This window comes from Clarias gariepinus, chromosome 8, assembly GCF_024256425.1.
Source record: "Clarias gariepinus isolate MV-2021 ecotype Netherlands chromosome 8, CGAR_prim_01v2, whole genome shotgun sequence".
In the NCBI taxonomy this organism is placed as follows: domain Eukaryota; kingdom Metazoa; phylum Chordata; class Actinopteri; order Siluriformes; family Clariidae; genus Clarias; species Clarias gariepinus.
The window spans coordinates 27,849,643-27,868,993 of NC_071107.1; the positions used below are offsets into that span (position 1 = coordinate 27,849,643).

General features: G+C 36.8%; 1 long non-coding RNA gene across 1 annotated transcript; it reads left to right on the top strand.

Moving 5' to 3' along the window:
* The first annotated feature begins 10,402 nt into the window (after positions 1 to 10,402).
* LOC128529245 (uncharacterized) lies at positions 10,403 to 15,424 on the top strand. The gene is made up of 3 exons (XR_008361030.1): positions 10,403 to 10,847; positions 13,067 to 13,177; positions 14,452 to 15,424. It is a non-coding gene; the product is annotated as an uncharacterized LOC128529245 (long non-coding RNA).
* The last annotated feature ends 3,927 nt before the right edge of the window (positions 15,425 to 19,351 follow it).

Below are 19,351 nucleotides of genomic sequence, written 5' to 3' on the forward strand. Positions count from 1 at the left end.
TTCACGTTGATTTGTTTATTTTTCTATTTGCCCAGTTTACCGATGGCTAAACATTTAGGAGGATTCTAAGAAAAACACATTATTACAAAGCAAAAGCCAAGAATTTATATTTTCTTTAGCAAGTACAAGTGAGATGTGCAATACAATATCTTAGATAAAAGATCATCATACAGGCACTTTGAACATAAGAAAAATTTGTGCCCAAATTTCAATTTATTTTTGGGTGTTCTGAAATCAAAGGTATGCATACAGCACATCTAATATTTGGTTTAATATCTCTAAGCAAGTTTCAACTAAGATGGTGAACAAACTATCACGTGTTGCATGTACAATGTGTATTTTGGCATTTGTGCTGATTGGAGTATGATGTTGGTGTTTCAAAGGTTCAGCATGTGTTAGACTGTGGTTGAGAACTTGTAGTCAATTTTAATAGTGATGAAATGCACTGTGTGGCCAAATGTTACTGGACACCTTAACATGACACATGTGTGTTGTTTAAAAGTATTAATAATCTCCACTTCTATTCAGTCAATAGAAATATAAGAGAAAATAGGAATCACCTTTATTGGCCAAGTATGAAAAACATTTGCAATTTCCCTGGATACAATTGCTCTCAATGTTCTTTTACATGTGAAACAGAAGAGAGGTTTCTAAAAGGTTTCAAAAAATATACAGTACCTTGCAAAAGTATTCATACTCCTTAAACTTTTCACATTTTGTCCCATTACAGCCACAAATGTACTGAAAATGTATTTTTTTTTTTTTTTTTTTTTATGTGGTCAGTCGACACAAAGTGGCACATCATTTTTTTAAACAAATAAACATCTTAAAAGTGTGGTGTGCATTTGTATTCAGGCCCCTGAGTCAATATTTTTGTAGAACCACCTTTAACTTCAATTATAGCTGCACGTCCTTCTGGGCATATATCTACCAGCTTTGCACAGCTAGAGAGTGAAATTTTTGCCTATTCTTTTTTGCAAATTGTCAATTAAACACATTTTAAAATGCTTTGATCTGAACCATTCCATTGTAGCTCTGGTTGTATGTTTAGGGTCTTTGACCTACTGTAAGGTGAATCTCCGCCCCAGTTTTAAGTCTTTTGCAGACTCTAGGATCGCCCTGTATTATTTGGCTCCAACTCCAACTTCATGGTGATGTGCAGTGTTTGTTGCATTCAGGCCAAAATGCAATTAACTCTCTCTCTCTCTCTCTCTCTCTCTCTCTCTCTCACACACACACACACACACACACACACACACACACACACACACACACACAAACAAAGGCACCTTTTCCATATGTTTGCTGTGTCTCCCACATGGCTTGTCGCAAACTGCATACAGGACTTCTTATGGCGTTCATTTCATCAATAGCTGAAGTTTGAGCTGTGGATCTCTACAGCTCTTCCAGAGTTACCATAGGCCTTTTGGCTGCTTCTCAAAAATTTATGCTCTCCTTGCCCAGCCTGTCAATTTAGGTAAACGGGCATGTCTTGGTAGGTATGCAATTATACCATACAGTTTTCATTTTCATAATTATGGATTGAACAGTGCACTGTGATGTTTAAAGCTTGGATGATTTATTCATAACCTAACCCTACTCCACAACTTTATCCCTGACTTGTCTGATGTGTTTTTTAAGTTTCATTATGCTTTTTGTTCACTAATGTTCCTCTGAGGGCTTTACATAAAATGACTTTAGAAGTCATTTTAGTGGATTCTAATTAGAAAAAGAGTAAAGGGGGGTCTGAATACAAATGCATTTTTGTAGATGATTATTTAAAGAAAAACGTTTACCATTTTCTTTGCATTTCACAATTATGCGACACTTTGTGTTGGTCTATTACATAAAGTTCCAGTAAAATACATTTGTGTTTGTGGTTGTTCCATGTGTTCTACACTCGTTAATTATGCTAACTGGCACTCGCAGCATGGGTGAAAGTAGGTCACTATATAGAACACAGTACTAAGGAGAGAACAGTTACCTGGTAAAATGCACATTCAAAACCAGCTACGGACGCATTTTGGCGAGAAAAAAAAAATGTGATAATGCGATTTTAAACACCATGTCTCATTATATTAATTATAAAATAATTTATCATTAATAAATTAATTTCTGTTTAACGTTATTTGGGGGTTAACCCTGGAACTCAGCAGTTATTGGAGCTGACTTTCTAAAGCAGAAGGCAGAAAGGGAAATATAAATAGAAACTAGATCGAATTTACAGATCTGTCCACTACCTTCATGTTTTATAATCCTCACCTTTTGGCTACATAGTACTGGTAAGGTTTAAAAACTACTTTCCTGTTAATTTTACTAACTGCTGATTGGTCAGCTTTGCCAGTTTCAGAATGATGTGTGTTGGTAGACCAAAATAACTTTTTAAATATCAAACAAAAAGTACTCTTGATAATAAATGCTGTTTGTGCTGTTTAAGAATACCTTCATGTGTGTGGTTCCCATCACAGCCAAGTTGTTTTTCATATATTAACAGCACTCCCTTTCCTGTGATATTGCTTAATTATTGCACCAGATTGAGGGGTGAGGTATATCATACCGTAATGTATACCTGTACTATTCAATCTAATTCAATTTTAACAATTGTCATTATCGCAAAGCAGTTTTACACAATCAAGAGAATTATAGAAGTTTGTATGAAATGTGAATGTGTATGAATCAAAGTTATATGATTGTCCCTGATGAGCAAGCCGAGGGCGACAGTGGCAAGGAAAAACTCCCTGAGATGGTAATAGGAAGAAACCTTGAAAGGAACCAGACTCAACAGGGAACTCATCCTCATTTGGGTGAAATGGAGAACAGGTATTGATCTGCAGTCAGACAGTGTGTTAGGAGGCTGGACGTTCAGTACTGTATAACTGGAGATGTGTTAAGTTAATATGGAGTCCAGCTGGTTACTGAAGACTCAGGTAGGGAATTCCAGTCACGATTCCTCCGAGAACACCTGTCTGCATCAGACAAGGGCAGGACCATCTTTGTGAAAAAGTGGAACCGTGCCCAATCACCACACACATCCGAGCAGACCACACGAGGCATACTACCTACAGAATTGTTTCGACCACACCACATGGGGTAGGTATACTACCTTTTTTATGTACTCAGAAATCTCTGGTGGGAGAGGATATCACATCTCACTTGGGCCTACTCACCCAGTGAACTGATCCTGATCAATTAAATGATGTTTTGCTGCCTTTTTTTTTTGTTAACGTTTGCAAACAATATTATTTACTTTACTGCTATTTGGCTATAGGTACTAGTAACTTTTAAGCTGGTATGATTTCCTGAATGTTTCTAAATGCATTAGTTGACTTTGTGAATTAATTTCACACCTTAAATTGTATTACAGTTGAGACCATTCCATTAATTTCTACTACTTCTCTTACATGACATATTCTTAAATATAATTATTGAATCTTAATTTGTAAACATGAGAAAATGTATTTAAATATAAATACTATCTGGCAGCACAATGGTGTAGTGTTTAGAACAGTGGCCTCTCATCTCCAGGGTTAAGGGTTCAAGCCTTTTGGATCTGTATGTGCAGAGGTTACATGTTCTCCCCGTTTCCTCCTACAGTCCAAAAACATGCAGATTGAGCTAATCGATGTTTCTAAATTGCCAGTAGTGTGTAAGTGTGTGGGTGCTTATGCCCTGTGATGGACTAGCATCTCGTCCAGGGTGTATTCTGTCTCATGTTCGAAATCCCCTGAGATAGATCCAGGCCTCCTGTAACCGTAAACGGGAAAAGCTTTTAGGCTTAATACGGTTGTGTTAAAAATAATAGCAGTGTGTTGAAAAAAAGTGAGTAAATCTCCATATCCATATAATAACTTTTCATTTAAATCACACAAATGCATTGGACACCCTGCACGTTCTATTCTGAATCACAACATGAAGAAAAATTAACTAAATGTGTTATTAGTTTACAGAAAGTGAAGGAAAAAAAATTGCAGTGTCATCATTCATCTTTACAAAGTGATGAATTTACAGTTTAAACAAAAACGCTTGAAGTTTAATAAGTTTCTTGTGCATCTCTGAACTAATATTTATATTATGTATAACCATGGTTTCTGAGAACTGCTTCATATCTGTGCTGCATGGAGTCAACCAACTCCTGGCACCGTTGAACAGGTATTCCAGCCCAAGAAACAGCATTTTTAATGTCAGGCCACAAGTTTTCTATTGGATTAAGGTCTGGGGATTGGGCTGGCCAGTCCATAACGTTAATCTTGTTGGTCTGGAACCAAGATGCTGCTCCTTACTGGTGTGTTTGGGGTTGTTGTCTTGTTGAAACATCCATTTCAAGGGCATTTCCTCTTCGGCATAAGGCAACATGACCTCTAAGTATTGTCTAGAGAGAAATGCACAGGACAACCTTTTCTGCATTTATCCTTGAATTTTTTAAACCTTTAATTAATTTGACATCTGTTTTTCACCGAATAATTTACCTCTCTAATTGAACTCCACACTGCTAGTATTGTTAACATGCCCCTTTTCAATTAATGAATCAATTACTCAGAATCAGGTGCATGCAAGTCATGACTGTTGGGTCTGTTGTTTTCTATTACTCCACTCCACCTACAAATAAAATATTTACCATGAAGAAATATAATTTCTCCCAAAAACAATTATTGATCTGTTTACTGATGTTGGACTGCTATAATTTTGAACACTACTGTATGTGTCTTATATTGGCGTTTCATTAACATAAGTCTTATGTGCTTGTGAACAATGGCGACAAATAAGTCTCCCAATCCCTTTTACTCTCAGTTGGGAGTCCTCATTACTTAAATGAAAAAATTTGCGTGTGTTTGTGTGTATGTATGAGAGGGGGTGGGTGAGGGTTGTTTAACAAGTGGTGAGTTTAACAGCTGAATTGTCGAACTATAACAGGTGGAACAGGCAAGCCTGTTTCAAAAAGCTCTGTTTAAGGCAGGGTCAGCTTCAAGGGCTGTGATTGGTTATTTTTAAGCAGTATTGCAGCTGGTGTCATTTGCAGAAATACAGACAACAGTGAAATTGTCTTTTAAACATAGCAGCTGCCACTAAATGCCACCATTTATCAACCACTGTTGACACACAAACTCTGAATTCATATTTTAGTTGCCTATACCACTGTGGTTTGTACAAACACACATGGCCCTAGTTGGCTAAAGTAGATTAAAATTTATTTTAATTATTCTCTAAAAAAAATCCTATCAATTCAAGTCGGGTATTAAGCTGAACAGGTTATTTTTTTGCTATGGCCAATAGTGTGCACTATGTAAAATCGGTTGATAAAAATTCCTTGGTCACCTGAGGAAAAACAGCCAGCTTTGACCTTTCTTGAACACTGACAATCTGTACAAGAAAGGTCAAAGCTGACTGTTTTTTTTTTTTTTTTTCAGGCGACTAGGATCTTTCAACATCTGTAAAAAGCTCCTGATGATATTTTATCATCAGGTCATCGCCAGTGTGCTTTTCTATGCGGTGGTGTGCTGGGGAGGTAGTCTTAAAAACAGGGGTGCCACACAATTGGACAAAGTGAGTCAGGAGTGCTGGTTCTGGTTCGGTGTTTGGTCTGAAGCTGATCTAATATAGGCGCACTGTACTTTGCTCAATCCTTGCCTTTTTTTAATATAAACCTTATAAACACTTGGGAAGCCCTCCTAAATCAGGCATGAGTTCTAAACAAGCTCCATCAAGATGTTGCCAGATTTGTATGGACATAATACAGCGTCTGCAAAACTTCGAAAAGGATGCAACAAGTTGTGGACCAACTCACCAAGAAAATGTCTGGCAGCGCGGTTAGTCCAGCCCCTAGAACTTCGCTTGATCACACATAATCATATCCTGGTGGCTAGCCTGGACAAATACAGCGGTGTCAATGTACAGGTTTTATTTTGCAGTGCTCATTCTTCTTTACTAGACTAGACAATGTCAACGAAAAAGAAAAAAATGCGCAAATCGACATGGTCACTGGAAAAGCCTTAAAATCAGCTCCAGTTGTATGGAATAAAGGTGATAAAAGCACTTCCTGGAAATGTTTAAGCAAGTATTTGATCATTCGCTGGACTTTTCAAAATATGCACAAAATATTATGTCAGTTTGCAATACTTTTTCCTTGGTCTTGCTGTCATGTTCATATAAAAAATGCCAATTGCCAGTTTTATTAAACAATTCACTCACTCTTTATTTTAAATACTAGTTATCCTATTTAGGGTCGCAGGAGGCCTGGAGTCTTGACTCTGGAGGTGTGAGGCCACAGTGCTATACCACTTTCCCATCTATAGTAGAGAGAAAGTTATAATTTTCTATTTATTACTCCAAGATAGTGATATTTCATGTGTATTACACAAATTGAATAGGAAGTATTACCATATAAGGAATAAGAAAGTGCAAGGAGGAGGTTGTTTTATGGACGTAAAACACAGAACAAAGAAATGGGTAAGCAAAAGAGACATGGGAAAGTACATACATAATGTTAGAAACCCTTACCAGAAATGTAAACAGAGGAGAGGAAAGGAAAGGAGAAGTCGAGAGGGAAGGGGGAGTCTGGTCAGGAGCAGTATGTATAGCTCGACAGAGAGAGAAGAGAAGGAGAGAGTAAATGTAGCATTGACAAAAAATATACAAGTGACAATATTACTTCCCCCACTTTATTGTATACATCACTATATTTAATTGAATTTAATTTTATTCATATAGCACTTTTAACAATGGTCATTGATGCAAAGCAGTTTTTCAGAATCAAAAGTTATGGAAACATATGAAATATGAGAAAATAAGTATAATTCAAAACGATCAGATTGTTCCGGATAAACAAGTTGAGGGTGACAGTGGCAAGGGAAAACTCTGATTTGGCAATAGAAAGGAACCAGACTCAACATAGAAACCCATCTTCATTTGGGTGATATCAGATAGCAGGAATTGTTGTGCAGCATTGACAGACAGCTGTAAGTTCAATATAGCAAATGATATCTTTAAGCTAATATGGAGTCCAGTTTATTATTGGAGACTCGGGTAGAATGTAGGAAATTCTAGTCCTGAACTCTCCAGACAGAAGTTATCAGAGAACAGCTGTCTGTATCAGCCCAGGATCATCTCTAAGTTAAAGTGTACAAGTCCCTGGTCACCACACACATTCCAAGCAGACCACATGGGGTCTTTATGTGATGAGATCTCCAGCCAGAAGCAGGGCACCAGGATGAGTCAGACAAGTCCAGAGGGCAGTGGGAGTCTGGTCAGGAGCAGCATGTGTAGCTCGCCAGAGAGAGAAGAGGAGAGAACATAAGAGATAACAGTTAGATATGATCACAGTCACATAGTATATAAGGTGAATGTATACAGTAGTGTTCAAAATTATAGCAGTCCAACATCAGTAAACAGATCAATAATTGTTTTGGGGAGAAATTATATTTCTTCATGGTAAATATTTTACTTGTGAGTGTAGTGGAGTAATAGAAAACGACAGACCCAACAGTCATGACTTGCATGCACCTGATTCTGAGTAATTAATTCATTAATTGAAAAGGGTCATGTTCAAAATAATAGCAGTGTGTTCTGTAAAAAACAGGTGTCAAACAAATTTAAGGATGAAAAAAATTCAAGGATAAATGCAGAAAAGGTTGTCCTGTGCATTTCTCTCTGAAAATAAAATGGGGGGTTCCAGACATTGTTCAGAAGAACAATTCAAAAGTTGATTAGAGGTGGAAAAATATACAAAGAAGTGCAGAAAATGATAGGCTGCTCTGCTAAAATGATATTAAATGCTGTTTGTCAGGCGACCCCAAACACTGAATTCAAGCATGGAGGGACAAGGATCATGATACATGTATGGGGATGCTTCTCGTACTACGGTGTTGGGCCTATTTATCACATTTCAGGGATCATGGATCAATTTGAGTACATCACAATAATTAAAGGTCACGTAGCCTTATGCCGAAGAGGAAATGCCCTTAAAATGGATGTTTCAACAAGACAACAACCCCAAACACACCAGTAAGGAGCAGCATCTTGGTTCCAGACCAACAAGATTAACGTTATGGAGTGGCCAGCCCAATCCCCAGACCTTAATCCAATAGTAAACTTGTGGCCTGACATTAAAAATGCTGTTTCTTGGGCTGGAATACCTGTTCAACGGTGCCAGAAGTTGGTTGACTCCATGCAGTACACATATGAAGCAGTTTCCAAAAACCATGGTTATACTCCTAAATATTAGTTCAGAGATGCAAGAAAGATTAAACTTCAAGCATTTTGTTTAAACTGTAAATTATCACTTTGTAAAGATTAATGATGACACTGCAATTTTTTTGAACAGACTAATTTGTTTTTCTTCACTTTTTGTAAACTAATAATACATTTAGTTAATTTTTCTTTATGTTGTAATTCAGGATAGAACGTGCAGAGTGTCCAATGCATTTGTGTGATTTAAATGAAGAGTTATTATACAGATATGGAGCTTTACTCACTTTTTTCAACACACTGCTATTATTTTGAACACAACTGTATTTACTGCAGAGTGCAAGCAGGGACTCTGGCAAGAGTAGCTATGATGGCATAACTAAAAAGGAGAGCCAGAAAGAAACAGAAGGACTCCCTAGTATGTAAAGCAACCAGTCACTCCACAATCAAAAAACCTAAGTGATCAATGACATGGTGGGCATATATTCCTTATCTTGGAAATATTTATAAGATGACAGAATACTGTCCTCATAATATTATCTATATAATGTGGCTTTCATATTTAATTATCATGTGTTCCAATATTCTAGTTGATTTATCCATGATTTGGAATTTCATGATTTGTATCCACAGTTGTTGCAATTTCATCAGTTAAACAATAATACTGTAATAACAACTTCTAAGGACCAGTGAGTAGTATTTTAAAGCATCTGATTCATAATTTACTTATTTCGACATGTACACAGAAATTAGAACATAAATTACCCATTAGAAAGATGAGCCATCAGTAAAAAGCCTAAAACACCTGTTACTTGACCAGATGTCTCATGAGTAACAAATGCTGAAACACATTTGCTGTTGTTTGACCTTTTTCCAGCTGGCATTCCCTCTCTATGGATTATAACCTCAAGGAGACACGCATGCAAGTAACTTGAATCATTACTGAGATATTTAATAAATGTTATCCCCTGATAGAATTAAGTATTTGTAAAAATAAATAAATAAATATCTTTTAAAATATTTTTTGTAATTTATTTCAAAAATGTAAACTTGTATACTCTGGATTCATTACCTATAAAGTGAAATATTTCATATAATAAGTCTATGAGTATCAAGAATATTAGAATGTTTCATTTGAAGTTTGAGTAATTTACTATTCATACAGTAGAAATCCTGTTTATCTCTGGAGAGGCAATTCTATAAAGCATGGTTAGCAATATGTTATTTAAGAGTCCAGATGTACACAAGCATGAATTGAGCATGTGCCCACAAACTAAATGGATGCTCACCTCTCTACACTTACAGCGTGTAACATTATTTTTTTATTCAAACGGTCAAATTAATGGATGTATTATAAAATAGTAATGTTCCACACAAAAATATATTACCTTTAATACTGTCTTTGTATTTTATATACTTACTAGTAATATTTCCTAGCCAGGTTTTTAATGATATGTCAAATATAGTTGGGTAAAACCATGATGATGATAGGTCGACCTGATTGAAACCTTGAATTGACATCTAATCAACACTCAGTGTTTGCCAGGTACATTTGTCAGCTATAATAATAATCATTATGAGCAAATAAGCAGTTGCTTGGGCGACTTTAGCCCTGTCTTGTGGACGGTCATGCCTCGGTATTCACTGAACAAATGCTGTCTGCTCCCCAACCCCAAAACAGCTGCCCCCAAACAACACGCACATTCAAGAACCAGGGATATGCCAAAAAAGTCTCAGTTAAGCTGACACAAAGGCACGGAGTCCACCGACTCTTCAGTTCTTTTTAAATCCTTTATTTTCCAGTTGACATTACTGTCACAGCTATGTTCGTTTTATAACTGTTTGATGGTGCCACGAGGACGCGGGCGAAGAGTTTCAAGCTACCCTGATTACGGTGACTTTATCCATCCTTCATGAAAGCTTCCTCTTGTTTTTCTTTCATCTCTCTCTCCGACTTTCTCTCTCTCTCATCATGCCCGCAGTTCTTCTCTTGATTCGCTCGGCGATCTTCCGGCTCCTCGGCAGCAGTTTAATGAGCGCAGCAGCTCGGTTTCTCAGCAGAAGCGTCTCCACTGCGGCTGCGCATCTTTCTGCCGCGCTGCGCCTCGTTTGGGAGCGTCTCAGCTCGCAGGAGTCCAAGGAGGCCATCCTCGGCTGTGTGCTTTGCATTCTTAACATGCACAAAAAAGTGGACAACTGATTGTTTTTTCCTATCCTTTCATAATCACAGTGTTTAGTTTTTCAATCTTAATATAATGTAATCAGGGTTAAGATTATTTATAACGCGTACTGATTTGGGGTGGTGACGGTGGGAATAAAATGTGCGAAATCACATCGTAAAACCTTTGAGAAAAAAAATCATTTTGATATGGACACTGTCTAAGTGCGCGGATCTTCATGATCAACATGCACAAGGGATAGCCCAAACTTTTACCGAACACGTGGTTCTGTGTATAGGACTGCCTGCTGAAGGACAGGATCCTAAAAGCGTGTGTACAGGAGTGTCAGGGGAGATCAACAGAAACACTCTCACACACGAGAAGAAACACTGTCAAGCCGCCCTGAAAGCGTCAAGACCGCATTCGAAGGACACGAACAACATACCAGCCACTACACTTCTCTCCAGAGCAGATGGGTGTGAAAGAAAGTCAACTCAACATTGCAAGGTATTCCTATATTATTATGTCCTTTATAACTAGATGACATGTACCTAACCAATACATACACTCACCAGTCACTTTAATAGGAACACCTGTAGATTTATTATGACAGAAGCACGGTGCATAAAAGTGAGCAGATCCTGTTTCTGAAATATGTACAACAGCTTATCTTGTACCAATAATTATGCAACAATCAGAGTCAGACCACTTTTCCCCCATCATTTCTGCTCTTTGCACTGCCAGTGCCTGGCTAATTACAAAAAAACATGAACGTTCAGGTGTGTATACATGGGATGATTCAAATATTTTGGTTTTTAAATTTCTACCCATTACTCATAGCTCAGTAAAATTGTTTAATATAAACAAAATTCACAGTTATTACATTTCTGAAAGTCATTCATAGATTTTTTTTTATAAATACTTGTTCATAATACCTGTCAATTATCTTTTTGTAATCAATAAAAGTTAGACTACATATTAAGATGTTGCTGATGTCCAATGCACAGTAAGTGTTTTATAAAATGTGTATTATTTCTAGACCTGTTCTAAAATTGGGTATAAATGAAATACCTAAATGTATCGTTTAACCATACGTTAACAATGTTTGCATACGTAAATGAATGCAAGCATTATGCACCTTTCCTTTTCCCATTTCTTCACAATTATACTCTCAGCTTCATCTGTTTAGAAATTGGAATTTTTAACTGGAACTTCAGCTCTTGTTCATCCTCGTAAGAGCTAAAACTGCTTGGTTAGCAGCTAACCTCTAGCAGCTACCTTTATCTTTCAGTTTTGTTTAAACTTTGACATCAGTAAACATTAAGGGGGTTTTAGTGAATCTAACCTCTTAATTATACACATATTAAATCATTTGCTACTGAAAAAAAATTCTCTCTTTGCTTTGTTTCAAGGGCTGGAAAAGCCACAAAACATTTGGGAATGCTAAGCCATTTTGGCTTCTGAGTTCTGATTGGCTAGCATTTAATCTAGAAACTTACCATACACATTTTGGAGACCTGTCAGGCATATTAACTAGGGAGCTTCAACAATATGCCAATTAACCTGATCCATATTGTCACTGTCGTACTCTGATCATTTGAGACTTGATATAAAATGATAGTTGACATACAGTATGTTTACAATCTTTATTCTTATTTTCCTACATCTTAGAAATATAAGCATCATAAATTAGTCTAATATACAGTAAGCTATATCACCGATGTTTGTGGGCAGCCCTCTTAATTATTGATTTCAAGAAATCTCAGTGGTAGCAGTGGTACTCAAGAACTCAGTGACGTCAAATTTAGGGGTGTTATAGGATGCCACGTTTGCCACAAGTGTGTTTTTGAACTTTTTACCTTGCTAGGTCTACCCCAGTCAAGTGGTAAGTGGTATTGTGAAATAAACAGCCACGAGAAGGTAGATTACCAAAGCTCAGAACAGAGTTTAGTAGGTCCAAAAATCTGTATGTATGCCTCCAACATTTTAGGCAAAAGTCTAAAGAAGGCCCTTTCCTGTTTCAGAATAACTGTGCACCTGTGCACAGAGGTAGGTCATTTAAGACTGGTTTGATGAGCTTAGTGTGGAGAAACTAAACCCCACAGAAAACCACCATTAGGTTAAAATCATTATAGTAAAAACAGTTAAAAAACAACAACAAAAAAAAAAAAACTTGCTTCTCTGTGTTAAAAGCCAGGAAGGTCTGGACTAATCATTCCATTCTTCTAAAATGCATAAGCTTCATGGCCTACATCAAGCAAAAAACAAAAAAGGTAACTAAGGTGACACAACTGTTCCTCAAATTACTGGCATTGGGAACTGTCCATAGCAAGAAAAATCATGAAAATTGAAAATGAAATTTGTTGTTTATGGAAATGCTTTTACTTTCACAATTAATCACAGCTATGATTTTTACTGTTGCAACTTCACCAAGTATTCAAGTAAGTCCCTATTCATAATTTTTTTCCAACCACAATTCTTTCAGGTTTTGATAATGTGTTGAAGGATTCTTAGCCCAGTTCCAGTATTTTTACATTTTTTCTTTGCTTGATGAAACATAATATTTTAACCCTTCTAAACCGTTTTTTGACCAGGTAGTATATAACTTGTCTTTTAGCCAGTTATTTCATTATGCTCTTTTTCATGAATTATTTTTTATGTTAGTACATGCTATTGGAGGTTCATGTTCTTATTTTTATTTTATTTTTATTTTTTTTTCCAATCAGACTTTCCTGCTGAAATCTCAAACCACTGAAATAGACCTTTTCAACGGAAGATTTATAAAGGATAGTTGTTATACTTAGCAAACTGCAGTGTTTACCATGGAGCTTCTTCAGGTATTATTGTACATGTATTTTAAAAGAACTGAAGCATGTTCTAATGTGCTATACCAGTGGTTCTCAACGGGGGGGGGGGGGGGGATCGGAAGGGGGGCGCAAATTGTTTTCAAGAAAAAACAGAGACAATGCATTATTTGGGCACTGGGTGTATTTTATTGCGTTTCACCTTTCAGGTGATCGTCTGATTAATAAAAATGTTGACATGTTTCCCAACTTCGCTGACTGTGTGCAAGAGACAGGGATAAATATCTCTCCTTTGATTGATACAGTCGCTCAGCATGTAGAGGGACTAAAACAACAATTCGGCCGTTATTTCGCTGAGGATTTCAGTTCATTTGCTTGTTCATTGGGTCAGAGACCCCTTTATGTGCCCAGGAAAAGACCTTCCAGTTGACGTGGCGGAGCAGTTAGTCGAATTAAAGTGCAACATGAGACTGCGAGACTTACACAGCTCTTCCTCTCTGTCGTCATTTTGGTTGAGCGTGATGCCTGAATATCCTCAGTTATCTGACGCCGCCGTAAAATTACTTCTTCCATTCGCCTCAACTTATCTGTGCGAGGCCGGGTTTTCAAAATTAACGGCTTTGAAAACAAAGTACCGAAATCGGCTCCAGGTGGAAGATGACCTGAGGCTTGCGCTTTCCAACACTGAACCGCGAATTGCGCTTCTTTGTAAAAATAAGCAAGCACAGGTGTCCCACTGATTTCTTTAAGGTTGTCATGGCTGAGACGCAGACGCACTGGCGCACCCTGCATCCCAATTCGTATAATATCAGCCTACTGAATATTATTTAGGGAGGATAGTATGCGAATGCTTGTAGAATGCAACCAACGAAATAAATGCAGCATACTTTACACTTAAAATAATACTTGCACGGTATTTAGCGTTTACACGTTACAACTGATGCTACTTTAAGTTCTCTTGTTCAAAATAGTTACAATAGTTACAATTTGATAACATGTTCCATAAAATAAAAAAAATATCTATCTATCTATCTATCAGAGGATTTATAGGGTGTGTGTATAAGGGGCGGAGGCACATGAAAGGGGAGGTTTGGGGAGGCTTAAGTTCCAAAAGGTTGAGAACCTCTGTGCTATACCAATGGTGTTCATTGCTTAGACTGAATGAAAATGTATTACTGTTATCTTTTATTTAAGGAGGTCAATCCAATTTTCTACCCATAAAGTGTTAATCTCTCTCTCTTTCTCTCTTTCTCTCTCTTACACACACACACACACACACACATTATGTCCTTTGTTCTCTGGAACAGTTTTTGTCTAGGACAGAGAGCAGAGGCATGTGAGAAGGTGGACCAGCTACAAGAGGAACATTTATTTTGGATGAAATGAAATTATTGTTTGGCCCTGTTGCTTGAATCCTCTTACCTGTGGACATAAAGTCAAGCTGCTGAAGCTTTCACATTATCTCACTGCTCTGATGACTTTGACATCCAAGGACATATTTCAGCGTATTGGGTTCAGAGTCACTGTCTACGGATCTGGAGTTAATCCTTGTACTAGAGAACAGCTGGCAGTATTTTTAGTTTATTTCTGATTTTAAACTGATTATAAAATAGTAAAACAAATGTAACCTGTTCACACTCTTTGGCTACACTATTTACCTGTTAATGTTATCTTTATGTTATCATTGCAAGCTAAATGGTCAATGTACACTGTAAACCCTAATGTTGTCTTTACTTATACAATCAAGTAATGTTGACTAAACATTACTTAAAATTTTGCATTTTGCATTTTGGACCCATCACTTCATTTAACTTATTTACCATCAAAATGCATAAACTTAAGATTTCAAGTGTTGTGAGCTCAAAATCATGATTAATCCTTTGGAGGAAAAAACCTTTTCAAAAGGTCAATTTTCACAAATGTGAATGTGGCGTGGGCGGGGCGGCGGCTGACGACCAGCATGCTTTGCGGGAATGTCGGTGTGTTCACCATGTTGGGGAAGGGTGTTTGGGTTAGTGGCTTCGGCCCTGTTTGTGTGTGTGTGGGTAAGGGGTGATGTGTGAAAGGTGCTCTGGTTCATGCTGAGGCTGAATTGGATGGTGGTTCCTGTGTGAATGTGCTGCTCATGCCGTACATGCTGTGTGCCTAATAAAGTACTCTCCAACATTCTTTCTGGTGGAAAATTGTGGTATTTTGTCAATAAAAAAAATCTAAGCTTAAAAATGCTGTTCATTGTTTTATTTCAGTTCGGTGTGCACAAAGCTTGCAGTCAAATATAAGAACATTGTTTAACAGGTTTAAGTTACATTTTCATGTTGAGTTAACTTAAATGGATAAGTACACTTAAAAAAAATTTATACCAAGTGAACGCAATTTTTTAAGTACATTAAATAAGTGCTAAGTTTCTTGAACTGAATGATTTAAGTACAGTCTACAAAACCGCCAAGTTAAATAAACTTAAATATGCAAGTTTTGGAAGATTCCATTACTCAATTAAATTAAGGCAACGAGTTTACTCAATCAATTTAGTCCAATTAACTTATTAGGGTTTTCAGTGTATGTTTATGACTCATCTTTTGAATTATCAGGGCTAATCAGGGCTTTGTGTGTTTTTAAAGGCAAAATTAAAAGTGGATTTATTGAGTGTCCCACCACCAATAATTATGATCTGAGTTCCTGTGTAGAACTTTAGGTTATGCAAATTTAAATAGAAAATTTTAGTTGAACTATAATTGGCATTATATTGCATGAACAATTATGCACTAACTTTTGTTTGCCAGCTTGGGAGGTTAGTACTGTCCACAGTACTGGAATGACGGGAGAGCAGATGCCCGCTGAAACCCAGATTCAACCCAATCACTGAAGCACGAAAACACATCAGATAACATTATGCCATCTTAAACAATAGTTTGTCTCTTTAGTAAATGCATTTAATTCATTCCAAGCTGCCTCTGACCTGTGTTTTGTTCACAGCTAAACAACACTGCATTACATTTGACACTATTTTGGATTCAATCCCGAAACCCTGGAAATTAACTGATATTGTACAACAGTTTTAACCAAGCAATCTGATTGGACAAGGAGCATCCTACAAGTGGTGATAATAGACCCTTATAGCACTGGGTTAAGTATATGTAGTACTCCATTCTTTGCACTGTCATTCTCAGCATGGTTAAAAATAGGCCATTACGGTCTGCAATACTGAAGCTGCCTGCCAAAACCTACATCTGATATCATTGTCATCTTAAAAAAACACATTGTCTTCTTAATTTGCTTGCTTCTTTAAAAAAATATTTTATTTATATGCATTTCACAATACAATATAAAAACAAACAACACACTTGTAATCACCCCTAACCTCCCATCTTAAAACACAGGACAACAGCAACAATACCTCTCCACCCATGCACCGCCAAAATAAAAAAAATAAAATAATAACAAACAGAAGGGCATGTCAAATTGAAAAAGAGTGCACCAAAATATGATTACTATTACACACTACAAAGCATAATTATTGCACTCATTGTCAAGATAAAAACATTGCTGGGGTGAGCAAACTACTGTGTAAAAGATAAAAGAGAAGTCCAAAAGGGTCCCCACAGTTGGTCAAAACTTTTTCAAAGCTTTTACATTGGTTTACCAGTGTTGTTCAAGATTTAAAGAAAAAAAGCATCTCGTTTAGCCATCTGTGAAAAAAGGAAGTGAATGATGACTTCCATGCTCTCAAAAATCTTCTTAGCCACTGTCATTCCAAACACGACTGCTCTTGATAAAGTAATTCACTGGTTGCAAAAGAGAAACCAAGCAAAGCAAGCTCACATCTGCAGTGATCTCTGTTTCATAAACATTTGAATACAAGTTAAATATATCTTTCCAGAAGGCACTTGGCTAACACTTAACCAAAAAGTATGAACAAGAGTACCTGCATATGTTACAAATATATGAGACTTTGGGGTGAAAAATGTAGTCTATGTATCACTTTAAAGTGTATGAATAATCTTTATCAGTTAGGTGCTGTATCAATATCAACCATATGCAAAAGACTTTAGTATGGGATTTGGCACACTAGCTGTATTGACTTCACCATCACCACTTCTTTTTACATTGTAAAACAATGCTGAATGCAATAATCGAATCTGAACAGTTGATATTGAGATGTGTTTATACTTGTTCATACTTTTCCTTATACTCTGTAAAGCCTTCGTAACGCCTCTAATATGAGGTACTGTTACTGTGTGATTTTTGTAAGTTTTGGTCTTGCTTTCCTTAGAAAGCCAGTTTCATCATGCTGCTTAATGGGTTTTGCAAATGCACTTGACAATCCTGTTCTTGCAAGAGCTGTTAAAGAACAACAGACCTTCGTGTCTTAAAATAACAACTGACTGTTGTTGGTATTCTTACTTATTTGCCTAGAGTGTTGTGTTTAAACTTTTAATCGGTATTGTACATACATATATACATACATGCATTTTTAAAAGTCACACAAATTTATTTGGACCTCCTTATGCAATGTCACTGCTTTCATCTCTATCCATTTTTATTGATGAAGGCAGAGCCAGACCGCTGCATGAAGCATTCTCTAACACATCCCAAAGATTTTCAATGGGGTTAATATGACATGACAACAAGGCAGTAGACATACAGTATGCATAGGTCACCATTTAATTAAGTTTATTCTTAGATAAAGAAACGTATACTTTTAAGTATTTGGACAAAAAGCACTACTTATGTTAATGTTATATATTTATTGAATTATCATTTTGTACAAAGCTAACTTGCTATGCTTTTGTAAGAGCTTGCGACTGCTAGGTTCTTCATTGTTAGCGCTGATAATGGAAAGTTATGACTTGTGACTTGTGGCTTTAGATTAGAAAAGTGTCAGTTTAAGCACAGACTGAGGAGGATCATGTGCTGTTTTTTTATAGCACCCGTGCTAACATTTTTACTAACAGAGACACCACTGTAAAAAACTATAAGGTAATTAAGACATAAATTTATTTTTAAATAACTTGGGATACCATATAACTGCCCAACCTTATAGCAAAAAATTAACAAATTTGACGAAATGGAAAAACAGCGGCTCAACTTTTTTTTGTAACACATGTTATGCGCTGAAATGCTCATAAAAATATGCAAATAAATATATATTCATGTTCATGGCAGGGGGGCATATACTTTTCTTTTCCCACGTGAGTAAGTCCATGTCAGTCGTGCTCTTTAACCAATCAGATGTGACCTCGCCATTTCAACCAATCATAACCTGCCAGGAGCGCAGCCTAAATCCTGTTTACATGAAATAACCCTGCTTCCGAGCAGGTTCAAGCTTACGGATATGTTGCTATGACAACAAATGCGAAAAGCGCATTGAAGAACGAAACAATCCAAGATCAGGACAAATCCACAACAATCAAATGCAGCTAACTGAGTTAGCGACGTATGAAGAACGGACCCCAGAGGTCCAATAAGGCGAAATAAATAAATAAATAAATAAGCAGGTAGATGGCAGATGTGCGAAAAGACGATCTAGACAATGTCCATCCAAGAGGTCCACATTCCATATGGGACAAATTTTCTGCTGTTGCCCCCTTGTTCTCTATTAATAACATTTCATATGGCTTCTAAATTGCTTACAGAGTCTGTCTACTTTAACTTTCCCAAAAAGTGTCCTGAGGTTGTTGACCCTATTTTGCAGGTAAGGCACTTTTAAGTCATTTAAATTGCTGTTTGGGTTTCCCCTCATTTTAGCAAAAATTCCTCCAGATACAGTAACTTGACAGCCTTCCAAAAGATTGCATCTGGTCCAAGGTTGTATCACGAGATTGCCCTGTATGTAGGGATAGATATTGAAAAAAGTTCTCACCTCCTCTGGATCAGTTGGCTGTTTGTTTGCTTTGTTGTTTTTTTGTTTATGACAGAAGATCTACGAGACCTATTTATTAGCCAGTTTTCTACTTTGTTCTTTATTTTGTCTTTTATTTTATTGTAACAAAATTGTAGATTATATATTTTATATTTTTTATTCATTCCAATTGCCATTTTGCCTCCTTACTTCCTTTTTCCTTTTCAAAAACACAAACAGTCATGTAAGCATTTCACTGCATATCTCTATATATGGTTGTGTATGTGACAAATAAAAATTTTAATTCTAAGGCTAGCCCACCGTAGCACACCTCTTCTGCGCTTCACATGTCCAACAGGTTTGCTCTC